Genomic DNA, 14,193 nt, shown 5'->3' with positions numbered 1-14,193 from the left:
TAACCCTAACCCTAACCCCACTGCTAACCCCAGCCCCTAACCCCACTGCTAACCCTAACCCCTAACCCCACTGCCAACCCTAACCCCTAACCCCACTGCTAACCCCTAACCCCTAGCCCCTAACCCCTAGCCCCTAACCCCAGCCCCTAACCCCAACCCCAGCCCCCAGCCCCAGCCCCTAACCCCCAACCCTAGCCCCTAACCCCTAACCCAACCCCTAGCCCCAACCCCCAACCCCAGCCCCAACCCCTAGCCCCTAACCCTAGCCCCTAGCTCCCTAACCCCTAACCCCTAGCCCCTAACCCCTAACCCCTAGCCGCTAACCCCTAACCCCTAACCCCATAACCCCTAGCCCCTAACCCTAACCCCACTACTAACCCCTAGCCCCTAACCCCAACCCCTAACCCTAGCCCCTAACCCTAACCCCCAACCCCCTAGCCCCTAACCCCTAGCCCCTAACCCTAACCCTAGCCCCTAGCCCCTAACCCAGCTCCTAACCCCAGCCCTAACCCCTAACCCCTAGCCCCTAACCCCTAGCTCCTAACCCCTAACCCCTAGCGCCTAACCCCAACCCCTAACCCCACTGCCAACCCTAGCCCCTAGCCCCTAAACCTAGCCCCTAACCCCTAACCCTTAGCCCCTAACCCCTAACCCCTAGCCCCCTAACCAACCCCTAGTCCCTAGCCCCTAGCCCCTAGCCCCTAACCCCTAGCCCCTAACCCCTAGCCCCTAACCCCTAACCCCACTGCCAACCCTAGCCCCTAGCCCCTAACCCCAGCCCCTAACCCTAACCCCTAACCCCTAACCCCACTGCTAACCCTAACCCTTAGCCTCATACCTAACCCCTATTCCCACTGCTAACCCTAACCCCTAACCCCACTGCTAACCCTAACCCCCAACCCCTAGCCCCTAACCCCAACCCTAACCCTAGCCCCTAACCCTAACCCCTAGCCCCTAACCCCAGCCCCTAACCCCCTCAACCCTAACCCCACTGCTAACCCTAACCCCTAACCCCACTGCTAACCCTAACCCCAACCCCACTGCTAACTCTAACCCCTAACCCTAATCCTAACCCCTAACCCCTAACCCCTAACCTCAACCGCTAACCCCAACCCTAGCCCCTAACCCTAACCCCCAACCCCACTGCTAACCCTAACCCCTAACCACACTACTAACCCTAGCCCCTAACCCTAACCCCACTGCTAACCCTAACCCCTAACCCCTAACCCTAACCCCTAACCCTAACCCTAACCCCTAACCCTAACCCTTAGCCCCTAACCCCTAACCCCTAGCCCCTAACCCCTAACCCCAGCCCCCAACCCCTAACCCCACTGCCAACCCTAACCCCTAGCCCCTAACACCCAACCCTAGCCCCTAACCCCAGCCCCTAACCCCAACCCCTAGCCCCTAACCCCAACCCCACTGCCAACCCTAACCCCTAACCCCTAACCCCTAGCCCCTAACTCCTAACCCCTAGCCCCTAACCCCAACCCCTAACCCTAACCCCTAGCCCCTAACCCCTAACCCCTAACTCCCACTGCCAACCCTAACCCCTAGCCCCTAGCCCCTAACCCCTAACCCCTAACCCTAGCCCCTAACCCCTAACCCCACTGCCAACCCTAACCCCTAACCCCTAACCCCTAGCCCCTAACCCCTAACCCTAACCCCTAACCCCTAGCCCCAACCCCAACCCCTAGCCCTAACCCCTAAACCCTAACCCCTAGCCCCTAACCCTAACCCTAACCCCACCCCTAACCCCTAACCCCTAACCCCCAACCCCTAGCCCCTAACCCCTAACCCCAACCCCAGCCGCTAACCCCTAGCCCCTAACCCCTAGCCCCTAACCCCAGCCCCTAACCCCTAGCCCCAAACCCAGCCCCTAACCCCTAACCCCTAACCCTAACCACACTACTAACCCCTAGCCCCCAACCCCTAACCCCTAACCCTAACCCCAACCCCTAGCCCCTAACCCCTAACCCTAACCACACTACTAACCCCTAGCCCCTAACCCCTAGCCCCTAACCCCTAACCCTAACCACACTACTAACCCCTAGCCCCTAGCACCCAACCCCTAACCACATACCCCTAGCCCCTAACCCCTAACCCTAACTCCTAACCCCTAGCCCCTAACCCCTAACCCTAACCACACTACTAACCCCTAGCCCCTAACCCCTAACCCCTAGCCCCTAACCCCTAGCCCCTAACCCCCAGCCCCCAGCCCCTAACCCCAGCCCCTAACCCCAGCCCCTAACCCCTAGCCCTAACCCCAACCCCTAACCCCTAGCCCCTAACCCCTAGCCCCCAACCCCCCAGCCCCTAACCCCAGCACCACACTACTAACCCCTAGCCCCAAACCCTAGCCCCCAGCCCCTAGCCCCTAACCCCTAACCCCTAGCACCACACTACTAACCCCTAGCCCCTAACCCCTAGCCCCTAACCCTAACCCCTAACCCCTAGCACCACACTACTAACCCCTAGCCCCTAACCCCAACCCCCAACCCCTAGCCCCTAACCCCAACCCTAACCCTAGCCCCTAGCCCCTAACCCCAGCCCCTAACCCTAACCCCTAGCCCCTAGCCCCTAGCCTGTCCCTAGCCCCCAGCCCCTAACCCCTAGCCCCTAGCCCCAACCCCTAGCCCCTAACCCCAGCCCCCAACCCCTAGCCCCTAACCCCTAGCCCCTAACCCCTAACCCCTAACCCCTAGCCCCTAACCCTAGCCCCTAACCCTAGCCCCTAGCCCCTAACCCTAGCCCCTAACCCCTAGCCCCTAACTCCTAGCCCCTAGCCCCCAACCCCAGCCCCTAGCCCTAGCCCCTAGCCCCTAACCCCTAGCCCCTAACCCCTAGCCCCTAACCCCAGCCCCTAACCCCTAGCCCCTAACCCCTAACCCCTAACCCCTAGCCCCTAAGCTTCAGCCCCTAACCCCTAAGCCTCAGCCCCCTAGCCCCTAACCCCTAGCCCCTAACCCCTAACCCCTAGCCCCTAACCCCTAGCCCCTAGCCCCTAACCCCTAACCCCTAGCCCCTAACCCCTAGCCCCTAACCCCTAGCCCCTAAGCCTCAGCCCCTAACCCCTAAGCCTAGCCCCTAGCCCCTAACCCCTAGCCCCTAACCCCTAACCCCTAACCCCTAGCCCCTAGCCCCTAGCACCACACTACTAACTAAATTTTTGTTTTCATGACTTTTTATTATTTCTCCATGTTGAATTTGTGGCTGTGGTAACTAGTGGAAACCGTTGTGGCTGTTGTTCACACCCATATCTGCTCTCTCATTGGCTAGAATGGTCCCGCCTGATCTCGCCTCCTCCCATTGTTAGAGCGGCCGCTACAGTATCAGGTCAATATAACGGATAATCTGCGATATCAGTTCATTTAGGTTTGTCTTCTTCTGTTGTTTTGCAGAGGAGGATCAGGGATGAGCACAGTGACTCCTTAGAGGGCGCCCTCATCAGGCTGGAGGAAGAACAGCAGAGGTCTTACTTTCTTTGCTTTCAGGTCCACGTGGAAGAGGTGGTATGGGGAGGGTTTTCTGGGTGGGGCAGATAGAGATGTGGAGGAGTGGAGGAGTGACTGACAAGAAACCCTAGTTTCTATGGGGGTTTGGAGGGGTGGGGGAACAGGAAGAGAGGTTGGATGGTTGGGGGAACAGGAAGAGAGGTTGGATGGTTGGGGGAACAGGAAGAGAGATTGGATAGAGACATGTTGGATGGTTGGGGAACAGGAAGAGAGGTTGGATGGTTGGGGGAACAGGAAGAGAGATTGGATAGAGACATGTTGGATGGTTGGGGAACAGGAAGAGAGGTTGGATGGAGACGTGGGAACAGGAAGAGAGGTTGGATGGAGACGCGTTGGATGGTTGGGGGAACAGGAAGAGAGGTTGGATGGAGACGTGGGAACAGGAAGAGAGGTTGGATGGAGACGTGGGAACAGGAAGAGAGGTTGGATGGTTGGGGGAACAGGAAGAGAGGTTGGATGGAGACATGGGGTTGGGGGAACAGGAAGAGAGGTTGGATGGAGACGCGTTGGATGGTTGGGGGAACAGGAAGTGGAGACGTGTTAGATGGTTGGGGGAACAGGAAGTGGAGACGTGTTAGATGGTTGGGGGAACAGGAAGTGGAGACGTGTTAGATGGTTGGGGGAACAGGAAGTGGAGACGTGTTAGATGGTTGGGGGAACAGGAAGTGGAGACGTGTTAGATGGTTGGGGGAACAGGAAGTGGAGACGTGTTAGATGGTTGGGGAACAGGAAGTGGAGACGTGTTAGATGGTTGGGGAACAGGAAGTGGAGACGTGTTAGATGGTTGGGAGAACAGGAAGTGGAGACGTGTTAGATGGTTGGGGGAACAGGAAGTGGAGACGTGTTAGATGGTTGGGGGAACAGGAAGTGGAGACTTGTTAGATGGTTGGGGGAACAGGAAGTGGAGACGTGTTAGATGGTTGGGGGAACAGGAAGTGGAGATGTGTTAGATGGTTGGGGGAACAGGAAGTGGAGACGTGTTAGATGGTTGGGGGAACAGGAAGTGGAGACGTGTTAGATGGTTGGGGGAACAGGAAGTAGGGCGGCTCACCTCATTAGGTTTCTTTATCTTTATATACTGACTGTGTAAAACTTTTATGACTTTTATATGATCAATACTTGTATTTATATGATCAATACTTGTATTTATATGATCAATACTTGTATTTATATGATCAATACTTGTATTTATATGATCAATACTTGTATTTATATGATCAATACTTGTATTTATATGATCAATACTTGTATTTATATGATCAATACTTGTATTTATATGATCAATACTTGTATTTATATGATCAATACTTGTATTTATGTACTTTTTTCTAAATGTTTTTGTTTCTGTTTGAGTGGCAGCTCACAGGTAAATATGATATAAACTGCCTGTTAAATTATAGGAATTTGTATATAGTACCTGTAACCCACGAAAAAACTACTTTAAAAAATAATAATAAAAAAATATATAGATATACGCTGCTCAAAAAAATAAAGGGAACACTTAAACAACACAATGTAACTCCAAGTCAATCACACTTCTGTGAAATCAAACTGTCCACTTAGGAAGCAACACTGACAATACATTTCACATGCTGTTGTGCAAATGGAATAGACAACAGGTGGAAATGATAGGCAATTAGCAAGACACCCCCAATAAAGGAGTGGTTCTGCAGGTGGTGACCACAGACCACTTCTCAGTTCCTATGCTTCCTGGCTGATGTTTTGGTCACTTTTGAATGCTGGCGGTGTTTTCACTCTAGTGGTAGCATGAGACGGAGTCTACAACCCACACAAGTGGCTCAGGTAGTGCAGCTCATCCAGGATGGCACATCAATGCGAGCTGTGGCAAGAAGGTTTGCTGTGTCTGTCAGCGTAGTGTCCAGAGCATGGAGGCGCTACCAGGAGACAGGCCAGTACATCAGGAGACGTGGAGGAGGCCGTAGGAGGGCAACAACCCAGCAGCAGGACCGCTACCTCCGCCTTTGAGCAAGGAGGAGCAGGAGAAGCACTGCCAGAGCCCTGCAAAATGACCTCCAGCAGGCCACAAATGTGCATGTGTCTGCTCAAACGGTCAGAAACAGACTCCATGAGGGTGGTATGAGGGCCCGACGTCCACAGGTGGGGGTTATGCTTACAGCCCAACACCGTGCAGGACGTTTGGCATTTGCCAGAGAACACCAAGATTGGCAAATTCGCCACTGGCGCCCTGTGCTCTTCACAGATGAAAGCAGGTTCACACTGAGCACGTGACAGACGTGACAGAGTCTGGAGATGCCGTGGAGAACGTTCTGCTGCCTGCAACATCCTCCAGCATGACCGGTTTGGCGGTGGGTCAGTCATGGTGTGGGGTGGCATTTCTTTGGGGGCCGCACAGCCCTCCATGTGCTCGCCAGAGGTAGCCTGACTGCCATTAGGTACCGAGATGAGATCCTCAGACCCCTTGTGAGACCATATGCTGGGTACGGTTGGCCCTGGGTTCCTCCTAATGCAAGACAATGCTAGACCTCATGTGGCTGGAGTGTGTCAGCAGTTCCTGCAAGAGGAAGGCATTGATGCTATGGACTGGCCCGCCCGTTCCCCAGACCTGAATCCAATTGAGCACATCTGGGACATCATGTCTCGCTCCATCCACCAACGCCACATTGTACCACAGACTGTCCAGGAGTTGGCGGATGCTTTAGTCCAGGTCTGGGAGGAGATCCTCAGGAGACCATCCGCCACCTCATCAGGAGCATGCCCAGGCGTTGTAGGGAGGTCATACAGGCACGTGGAGGCCACACACACTACTGAGCCTCATTTTGACTTGTTTTAAGGACATTACATCAAAGTTGGATCAGCCTGTAGTGTGGTTTTCCACTTTAATTTTGAGTGTGACTCCAAATCCAGACCTCCATGGGTTGATAAATTAGATTTCCATAGATTATTTTTGTGTGATTTTGTTGTCAGCACATTCAACTATGTAAAGAAAAAAGTATTTAATAAGATTATTTCATTCATTCAGATCTAGGATGTGTTGTTTAAGTGTTCCCTTTATTTTTTTGAGCAGTGTATATATTTTTTTGTTTGTTGCTAAGACACAATCAATATAATAAGGTACCTTGACAAGATGGTGACGTTTAATTCCCTTTGGGTGTGTTTTGGGTGTGTTTGGGTGTGTTTTGGGTGTGTTTGGGTGTGTTTGGGTGTGTTTTGGGTGTGTTTGGGTGTGTTTGGGTGTGTTTTGGGTGTGTTTGGGTGTGTTTTGGGTGTGTTTGGGTGTGTTTTGGGTGTGTTTTGGGTGTGTTTGGGTGTGTTTTGGGTGTGTTTGGGTGTGTTTGGGTGTGTTTTGGGTGTGAGCAGGAGTGTAGGGCTGGCAGAGCTGAACTCTCTCCTTCGTGGCCAGCTCAGCCAATCAGGCCAGGTAAATGAAGCACTGAGAGAGGACCTTTGCAAACTGACTACTGATTGGTCCAAAGCAGTGGAGGAGGCGGGACTGAGGGAGATGGAGTGGCAGAAAGAGGAAGAGGTAGACTGATTGACAAAGACTGAATAGGAGGATGTCTTTCATTCATGTTTCATATTTCCTAAATCACTGGAGCTGTTTCATCATGCAAACCGTCTCTTCTTCCTGTCTTTCTTCCCCTCTTCTCTCTCTTTCTTTCTTTCTTTCTTTCTTTCCTCAGCGACTGACCGGTCATGTAGACCGGGGTCAGAGTCGTCTGATGTTCATCTGGGGAGATGTGGTCACACTGAGGCGACACTGTCACACTATGAAGACTGCCACTGACAGGTGAGGTAAACTGATGCCTGGAAAACAATTCAAACCACTATCTTAAACTCTTATCTCTACGGTTCTGTCTGAAGTGGCACCCTACTCCACATAGGGATTAGGGTGCCATTCTGGACGTACTTCTGATATATAGTCCAGTTGATAATGATTGTTGTTTGTCCCACCCACAGGGACCTCTGGGAGCTTAGAGCTGAGTTCTCTCGTCTGTCTTCCTCTCTCCTCTCCCACTGTGGTTCAGTGGTGTCTCTCTCTCTACGGCCCAGTGACCCTACAACCAGCCTTCGTCCTGCTGCTGCCCGCTCTGCCTCCGCCCCACCCCACTCCTCCGCCGCGGGCTCACCTCCTCTCTCCTCCACCTTAGGCCCTCTCTCCTTGCAGGATCTGGAGCACGACCAGAAGGAGAGAGAGAGGGAGAGCGAGAGGGAGAGAGAGGAGAGAGAGAGGGAGTTGACTGAGCTCAGAGCCCTCTATGAAGCTGAGACCCTGCATCTGAATAACAGGTCAGACTAAAATATTACTCCAGCCCTGAAGGGGGCGCCCTGCCCTGCCTTTCCTGCATTCACCACCATCTGAAAACAATACTCACTGCTTTGGTTGTGTCCCAAATGGCACATTATTCCCTGTATAGTGCACTCCCTTTGACCAGGGGCCTCTCCCTTTGACCAGGGGCGCTCTCCCTTTGACCAGGGGGGCGCTCTCCCTTTGACCAGGGGCGCTCTCCCTTTGACCAGGGGCGCTCTCCCTTTGACCAGGGGCGCTCTCCCTTTGACCAGGGCGCTCTCCCTTTGACCAGGGGCGCTCTCCCTTTGACCAGGGGGGCGCTCTCCCTCTGACCAGGGGGGCGCTCTCCCTTTGACCAGGGGCGCTCTCCCTTTGACCAGGGGCGCTCTCCCTTTGACCAGGGGCGCTCTCCCTTTGACCAGGGGTGCTCTCCCTTTGACCAGGGGCCTCTCCCTTTGACCAGGGGCCTCTCCCTTTGACCAGGGGCCTCTCCCTTTGACCAGGACCAGGGGGGCGCTCTCCCTTTGACCAGGACCAGGGGGGCGCTCTCCCTTTGACCAGGACCAGGGGCGCTCTCCCTTGACCAGGACCAGGGGGGCATTTGGGACGCAGCCTTTGTCTCTGCCTCAGACATGATACATCCTGTTTCTCATTGTCTAGAGGTAGACGGGGTTGTTTCTGCACTCCTTCAACCGTTCCTCCTCTCACTCTGCTTCCGCAGGATCTCCGAGTTATCTCGTACCATTCAGGATCAAAAGATAGAGCGACAGGAGGAGGAGGAGGAGAGGAAGGTGGAGCGAAGGATGGCTTTGGAGAAGAAAGAGGAGAGAGAAAAGGAGAGACAGACAAACACAGAGAGAACTCTAGAGTGTGTCTATCAGGGCGTTCTAAAACTGGTAAGGCTGACCAATCAGATCAGAATATACAGGCCGTTCTAAAACTGGTAAGGCTGACCAATCAGATCAGAATATACAGGCCGTTCTAAAACTGGTAAGGCTGACCAATCAGATCAGAATATACAGGCCGTTCTAAAACTGGTAAGGCTGACCAATCAGATCAGAATATACAGGCCGTTCTAAAACTGGTAAGGCTGACCAATCAGATCAGAATATACAGGCCGTTCTAAAACTGGTAAGGCTGACCAATCAGATCAGAATATACAGGCCGTTCTAAAACTGGTAAGGCTGACCAATCAGATCAGAATATACAGGCCGTTCTAAAACTGGTAAGGCTGACCAATCAGATCAGAATATACAGGCCGTTCTAAAACTGGTAAGGCTGACCAATCAGATCAGAATATACAGGCCGTTCTAAAACTGGTAAGGCTGACCAATCAGATCAGAATATACAGGCCGTTCTAAAACTGGTAAGGCTGACCAATCAGATCAGAATATACAGGGCATTGGGAAAGTATTCAGACCCCTTGACATTTTCAACATTTTTTTACGTTACAGACTTATTCTAAAATGAATTAAATTGTTTTTTTCCCCTGATCAATCTACACACAATACTCCATAATGACATCACAATACCCCATAATGACATCACAATACCCCATAATGACATCACAATACCCCATAATGACATCACAATACCCCATAATGACATCACAATCCTCCATAATGACAAAGCGAAACAGGGTTTTTATACATTTCTGCTCATTTATAAAAATACTAAAAATGAAATATCACATGAACATAAGTATTCAGACCCTTTACTCAGTACTTTGTTGAAGCACCTTTGGCAGCGATTACAGCCTCCAGTCTTCTTGGGTATGACGCTACAAGCTTGGCACACCTGTATTTGGGGAGTTTCTCCCTTTCTTCTCTGCAGATCTTCTCAAGCTCTGTCAGGTTGGATGGGGAGCGTTGCTGCACAGCTATTTTCAGGTCTCTCCAGAGACATTCGATCAGGTTCAAGTCTGGGCTCTGGCTGGGCCACTCAAGGACATTCAGAGACTTGTCCCGAAGCCACTCCTGCGTTGTCTTGGCTGTGTGCTTAGGGTCGTTGTCCTGTTGGAAGGTGAACCTTCGCCCCAGTCTGAGGTCCTGAGTGCTCTGGAGCAGGTTTTCATCAAGGATCTCTGTACTTTGCTCTGTTAATCTTTGCCTTGATCCTGACTAGTCTCCCAGTCCCTGCCGCTGAAAAACATCCCCACAGCATGATGCTGCCACCACCATGCTTCACCGTAGGGATGGTACCAGGTTTCCTCCAGACGTGATGCTTGGCATTCAGGCTGAAGATTTCAATCTTGGTTTCATCAGACCAGAGAATCTTGTTTCTCATGGTCTGAAAGTCCATTAGGTGCCTTTTGGCAAACTCCAAGAGGGCTGTCGTGCCTTTCACTGAGGAGTGGCTTCCGTCTGGCCACTCTACCATAAAGGCCTGATTGGTGGAGTACTGCAGAGATGGTTGTCGTTCTGGAAGGTTCTCTCATCTCCGCAGAGGAACTCTGGAGCTCTGTCAGAGTGACCATCGGGTTCTTGGTCACCTCCCTGACCAAGGCCCTTCTACCCAGATTGCTCAGTTTGGCCGGGCGGCCAGCTCTAGGAAGAGTCTTTAAAAAATATATATATATTTTTTTGTATTATTCCCCGCAAACCCTACCACCCTTCCCCCAATGGGAGTAAACGAATAAACACTTAGGCTTCTACCTTCAGTTTGTACATCTTATACACATTTTACAGACACAATCTATTTTACAATAGTTATTTGTTTTGAGTCCTTCCTCTATTTCTGATGTCCATCCAGTTTGATTTCTATTTGTAACTGTGTTATTTCTGAACCTATATATATTTTACAGACCCCCGTATGTTTTACATTGGTTGTTATTAGTCCCACCCTTCAGCTCCATTCAACCCCTCCCATCTATCTCTCAACACCATCCATTTTGGATTTCTATTCGCCATATATTTTTCAACTGTGCTGTGATGCTTCACACAAGTACAGAACCTTTTCTATTCTCATAGCTTCTACAGATTGTACATTAAAAATAAACATTTTTTGCTAAAATAATTATTATATTATTTTATTGATTGACTACGGCTTTTCAAATCCCCCAGTATTGCTATCTGCAGCGTTAGTTCTTGGCAAATGTTGCAATTCTTCAGCCATCCCTGGACCTGTGACCAACAACGAGCTACATATGGACAGTACCAAAACAAATGATCTAATGACTCTGCCTCCTCACAGCAGAATCTGCAGAGTTGGGAAGATTGTATCCCCGATATATATATATATATATATATATCTATTGGTTACAAGAATTTTGTATAGTAATTTAAATAGAAAAATTTGAAGTTTTGAATCCGGCGTTGTTTTGCGTGTCAGTTCATAAACCATGTGCCATGGAATCGGTACATCGAAAATCTCTTCCCAAATATTGTGTTATTTATATGGCACAGCTGTCAGTTTTTAGGTCCTTAAATGAAATTGGTATATATTTTTATTTATCACACTAGGAAGTGTCTTGCTGGTTCCAAACTTCTTCCATTTCAGAATAATGGAGGCCACTGTGTTCTTGGGGACCTTCAATGCTGCAGAAATGTTTTGGTACCCTTCCCCAGATCTGTGCCTCGACACAATACAGTCTCGGAGCTCTACGGACAATTCCTTCAACCTCATGGCCTGGTTTTTGCTCTGACATGCACTGTCAACTGTGGGACCTTATATAGACAGGTGTGTGCCTTTCCAAATCATGTCCAATCAGTTGAATTTACCACAGGTGGACTCCAATCAAGTTGTAGAAACATCTCAAGGATGATCAATGGAAACAGGATGCATCTGAGCTCAATTTCGAGTCTCAAAGCAAAGGGTCTGAATACTTTTGTAAATAAGATATCTGTTTTTAATTTTTTATACATTTGCTAAAAAAAAAATGTTTTTAACTGTTTTCGCTTTGTCATTATGGGATATTGTGTGTAAAAAAATAAAAAAGAATAAACGTTTTAATCCATTTTAGAATAAGGCTGTTTACAAATCTATTGTACGGTAGTTAAAACATTACATAGAAATGAACACATCCCAGCCCACTGTATTAGTCCATGAGAATAATCTGTTTTAATGTTATAAATGAACACATCCCAGCCCACTGTATTGGGCCATTAGAATAATCTGTTTTAATGTTATAAATGAACACATCCCAGCCCACTGTATTGGTCCATTAGAATAATCTGTTTTAATGTTATAAATGAACACATCCCAGCCCACTGTATTGGTCCATTAGAATAATCTGTTTTAATGTTATAAATGAACACATCCCATCCCACTGTATTGGTCCATTAGAATAATCTGTTTTAATGTTATAAATGAACACATCCCAGCCCACTGTATTGGTCCATTAGAATAATCTGTTTAATGTTATAAATGAACACATCCCAGCCCACTGTATTGGTCCATTAGAATAATCTGTTTGTTATAAATGAACACATCCCATCCCACTGTATTGGTCCATTAGAATAATCTGTTTGTTATAAATGAACACATCCCAGCCCACTGTATTGGTCCATTAGAATAATCTGTTTTAATGTTATAAATGAACACATCCCATCCCACTGTATTGGTCCATTAGAATAATCTGTTTAATGTTATAAATGAACACATCCCAGCCCACTGTATTGGTCCATGAGAATAATCTGTTTAATGTTATAAATGAACACATCCCATCCCACTGTATTGGTCCATTAGAATAATCTGTTTTAATGTTATAAATGAACACATCCCATCCCACTGTATTGGTCCATTAGAATAATCTGTTTGTTATAAATGAACACATCCCAGCCCACTGTATTGGTCCATTAGAATAATCTGTTTAATGTTATAAATGAACACATCCCATCCCACTGTATTGGTCCATTAGAATAATCTGTTTTAATGTTATAAATGAACACATCCCAGCCCACTGTATTGGTCCATTAGAATAATCTGTTTAATGTTATAAATGTATTATGTTGTTGTTTCTCTCGTCCAGTCGAAGGTGCTGAGCTCCCAGAGTCTGGATGGACAGAATAGCAGTAGTCCTACTCTGTCTCTGTCCAGCGATTGGTTCGGACCAGACCTGTCGACTACAGGGCTGACCCAGGTTCTGGCTGTATTGGCCCAGGCTGAGACCAACCTGCTGTGGCGGCACCAGGAAGTACAGGTCTGTATCTGTCCCCCTCGTTTGAAGACAGCACCCAGCAGTCCAAACGTGTTCTAATGATTTCCTCCTGGGTAGCGAAGATATCTCTTCCTTATTCACCATGAACAACCAATCAGTGTCCATGTTCTCATCCCTTCCCCTTCAGGAGGCTGCGGCTAGCCTGCGGAGGCTGGGTGAGGAGCGAGCAGGGCTGGAACGGAGAGTCAGTCAGCTGGAGACGGACACAGAGGAGAGACAGAAACGGAGCCTGCATGAAGGACAGGAACTCACGCACATTCAGGACATGTTACTCAGGTAAGACATTCAGGACATGTTGCTCAGGTAAGACATTCAGGACATGTTACTCAGGTAAGACATTCAGGACATGTTACTCAGGTAAGACATTCAGGACATGTTACTCAGGTAAGACATTCAGGACATGTTACTCAGGTAAGACATTCAGGACATGTTGCTCAGGTAAGACATTCAGGACATGTTGCTCAGGTAAGACATTCAGGACATGTTGCTCAGGTAAGACATTCAGGACATGTTACTCAGGTAAGACATTCAGGACATGTTACTCAGGTAAGACATTCAGGACATGTTACTCAGGTAAGACATTCAGGACATGTTGCTCAGGTAAGACACTCAGGACATGTTGCTCAGGTAAGACACTCAGGACATGTTACTCAGGTAAGACACTCAGGACATGTTACTCAGGTAAGACATTCAGGACATGTTACTCAGGTAAGACATTCAGGACATGTTACTCAGGTAAGACATTCAGGACATGTTGCTCAGGTAAGACATTCAGGACATGTTGCTCAGGTAAGACATTCAGGCCATGTTAGGTAAAGTGAGGGGAAAAAGTATTTGATCCCCTGTTGATTTTGTACGTTTGCCCACTGACAAAGAAATGATCAGTCTATAATTTTAATGGTAGGTTTATTTGAACAGTGAGAGACAGAATAACAACAAAAAAATCCAGAAAAACGCATGTCAAAAATGTTATAAAATGATTTGCATTTTAATGAGGGGAATAAGTATTTGACCCCCTCTGCAAAACATGACTTAGTACTTGGTGGCAAAACCCTTGTTGGCAATCACAGAGGTCAGACGTTTCTTGTAGTTGGCCACCAGGTTTGCACACATCTCAGGAGGGATTTTGTCCCACTCCTCTTTGCAGATCTTCTCCAAGTCATTAAGGTTTCGAGGCTGACGTTTGGCAACTCGAACCTTCAGCTCCCTCCACAGATGTTCTATGGGATTAAGGTCTGGAGACTGGCTAG

General features: G+C 48.9%; 1 pseudogene; it reads left to right on the top strand.

Annotated features, from left to right (window-relative positions):
• Positions 1 to 14,193, top strand: part of LOC106591428 (trichohyalin-like) — a 64,962-nt pseudogene that overhangs the window by 21,731 nt on the left and 29,038 nt on the right.

Source organism: Salmo salar, chromosome ssa25 (assembly GCF_905237065.1).
Source record: "Salmo salar chromosome ssa25, Ssal_v3.1, whole genome shotgun sequence".
In the NCBI taxonomy this organism is placed as follows: domain Eukaryota; kingdom Metazoa; phylum Chordata; class Actinopteri; order Salmoniformes; family Salmonidae; genus Salmo; species Salmo salar.
The sequence above is the reverse complement of the archived record's forward strand: the minus strand, read 5'-3'. Positions and strand labels throughout refer to the sequence as shown.